Source organism: Notothenia coriiceps, unplaced genomic scaffold (genome assembly GCF_000735185.1).
Source record: "Notothenia coriiceps isolate Sejong01 unplaced genomic scaffold, NC01 NC01_scaffold00011978, whole genome shotgun sequence".
In the NCBI taxonomy this organism is placed as follows: Eukaryota; Metazoa; Chordata; class Actinopteri; order Perciformes; family Nototheniidae; genus Notothenia; species Notothenia coriiceps.
The window spans coordinates 801-4,011 of NW_011344679.1; the positions used below are offsets into that span (position 1 = coordinate 801).

The 3,211-nt window shown below is 36.0% G+C and overlaps 1 long non-coding RNA gene across 1 annotated transcript; it reads left to right on the forward strand.

Annotated features, from left to right (window-relative positions):
* Nucleotides 1-776: 776 nt before the first annotated feature.
* On the forward strand, nt 777-2,996 carry LOC104947130 (uncharacterized). Its single transcript, XR_798525.1, has 3 exons — nt 777-1,171; nt 1,977-2,148; nt 2,631-2,996. It is a non-coding gene; the product is annotated as an uncharacterized lncRNA (long non-coding RNA).
* Nucleotides 2,997-3,211: the final 215 nt, after the last annotated feature.

Consider the following 3,211-nt stretch of genomic DNA (forward strand, 5'->3'; position numbering starts at 1 on the left):
AATTCTTCATAATGGGTATTTTTACTTATGGTACTTAAAGTAGATTTGGATTCTAGATTGTTTTTCTTTATTTAATGATTGTGAGTCTTCCTAGCACAGCATTATTAAAAATGACATATATTTTAATAATATGACATTTTATTTACAAAGCGCTTTTCATGGTAAGACACTTTACATGTAGAAATTCATAGAAAACAACACACTAAAAATATATAAAACACAACACACTAAAAATACAGATAAAAAGCAGTTGAAAAGTGGTGAGATTTAATCAATAACATTATATAAATAACGTTAAAACTGTCACTGTTTTACAGATACTAATATTATGGATTTTCAGTTAATTTTATTTTTAGGGAAATATAATAATCCATAAAAAGAGATGGGACTCCAGACCTAATTTTATACATTTGTATTAAGAATTTAAACAATATATTAGCAAAAACATTATGGATGAAAAGGCACATTGTGTATTTATATATTAAATATGAAATGTGAAACTGTATTTCTATGTATTTAATACTTTACATGTCTACCTCTGATTTGAGCTTTATGCTATATAAGATAAATGATGTAGACCTACTTATATATTCTTAAATAAATAAATAAAACATTTTAAAAAGTTGAAGAAATGTGGTTTAAAAAACAACGGTTGTCAGTTGACGTTACGTAAATAAACACTAAACGTGCTACGTAAAGTCTCGCGAGCTGATGAAGCTTCACCATGGGAACGGTGCCGCGAGGAACAAAAGGCTCGCGCCAGACTAACCACAACACACACACAAAATAAAATAAATAAAATACATTTAAAAGTATTTACATATGAACGGGAAACGGCTCCGCTAATAACGGAAACTTTAACGACTTAAGTAAAAGTTAACGGTAACTGATTATAAGTTAGTTTTCTTACCGCGGATGAAAGTGCTCCTCCTCTCCGGTTCCTCCCCGGTTCCTCTCCGGTTTCTTCACGTTTTCCCCATGAATGTGTCTCTTCAGCTGCGGACAGTCCGCCGTTAAACCACCGACAGTCCGCTGTTAAACCACCGAGACACACCGAGAGTAACGGAGCACCGACTCCCGTAGCCTGAGAGCACCGGAGACACACTTCCGGTCAAGCTTTTCAAAAATAAAATGCTACCCGCCAGACCTGTGCTTGTTATAACCTTCGCAGGTACAGTATGCAACATGTCTTTATTTAACTTAGCGTTAAGATTATATTAGCAAGCAACATAATCAATTATAAACAATTAAGGGAATTTACGATTATATTATTTTGCTAGGTTTGGCAACATATTTGAAGTAACTCTTATTTTGAAAAGATAAAAGCATATTTTCTGGTCTTTCCTTTGTCTCTATGGCAACTTGACGACGCCGTGAGGTAGTAGTAGTAGTAGTAGTAGTAGTAGCATTTGTAGCCTGCTGCACTCAGATATAACTAAAAATAATTCATTTAAAAATACAGATAAGGTGTGTCAATTATATATATATATTATTATGATTATAATATTAATCATAATCATAATAAATACAGAATAATAATTATAATAATATATATAATATAATAAATCAAGGTTTGGACCGATGATAATAAATATAAAAATAATGTACTTTGCACAATAAATCCCAAAATGTAGAGAAACAACTCAAATAAAATGTTTTAAAGTAAACCTATATTTAAAAATGTTAAAGAGTCAAAATGTGGTTATAGATCCATTTTTGTTAATATAAAAAAATATACAGTTTTTTTCTGAATAATTTATTTCCATAAGTTTTAACATTAATAATAAATTATGTGTCCTGTACATAAAGAATAAATAGCCATTGAATGAACTTACAATCTGGTATTTATTGCAATAATTAATGGAGTAAAACACACGTAATAATAATAATAAAAATAAGACAAACAATAACAAAATAGGATTAAAAATGTTAAGGATAAATAGATTGTTATGTAATACTTGTGTATTTTCCTGCAGCACCTGAACGCACCAGGAGTTGAGCCCGCCCCCAGAGAGCTGTGATTGGCGGAGAGACGTCACATCGTCAGAAACCAAGACGCCGGCAGAGAAGAAGCAGGAAAAGAAAATCATAACAATATTAATTATCAGAATATTACCTGAGATCCAATAACCTTTCTACCTGCAGCAGGTGAGTTCACCTGCAGTCCATGATAGTCACGTGACTGACAACAGCTGATTAAAGCAACATGGAGAGGAAACAGGGGGCGCTAAAAGTGAAGGAAGACTGAGTTCAGAAACTTTGAGAAGTTATCCTGAAAAGCAGAAGCCTCTTCAGACTTTAATAAAACCATCATAACGTCAGAGTCATTTTTAAATATAATCAGTGTTGGTGGTGAGATGAAGGGTTGAAGTTTCCAGCCAATAGGATCACAGAACAGGTCACTTCTTGAGGCTTAATTTGAACATAAAACGCCCCCTAGTGGCCACATAGTGTAACTCATTTTACTGCACTATATTTATTTAATAGATGTGTTTACTAGTTCATTTTATTTATTATTCTACTTTTATTTTTGGTACTTTAAGTATACTTTCTTGTATTAACTTGTTATTTAATTCATGTGTGTATGTGTGTGTGTGTGTGTGTGTGTGTGTGTGTGTGTGTGTGTGTAGATATGGGGGCCTGGTTCTCCTCCTCCTCCCCCCCCCTGGACAGTAGTGTACACGTGGTGGTGGTTGGTGGTGGGTTCGGGGGCATCACGGCGTCTCGCCTCCTTCAGGACGCCGGGATCAGCTTCACGCTCCTGGACCTCAGAGACGCCTTCCATCACAACGTGGGGGCGCTGAGGGCCTCCGTGCAGCCGGGTAACAGCACCTCCTCCTGCACCTCCTCCTGCACCTCCTCCGTCTTCTACATTTTATATTCACTCTTAATCTCCCTTTTTATTTCCTTTGACAAATGATAGCTCCTCCTCCTGTAGTAATGATAGCACCTCCTCCTGTAGTAATGATAACACCTCCTCCTGTAGTAATGATAGCTCCTCCTCCTGTAGTAATGATAGCTCCTCCTCCTCCTGTAGTAATGATAGCTCCTCCTCCTCCTGTAGTAATGATAGCTCCTCCTCCTGTAGTAATGATAGCTCCTCCTCCTCCTCCGTAGTAATGATAGCTCCTCCTCCTGTAGTAATGATTGCTCCTCCTCCTCCTGTAGTAATGATAGCTCCTCCTCCTGTAGTAATGATAGCTCCTCCTCC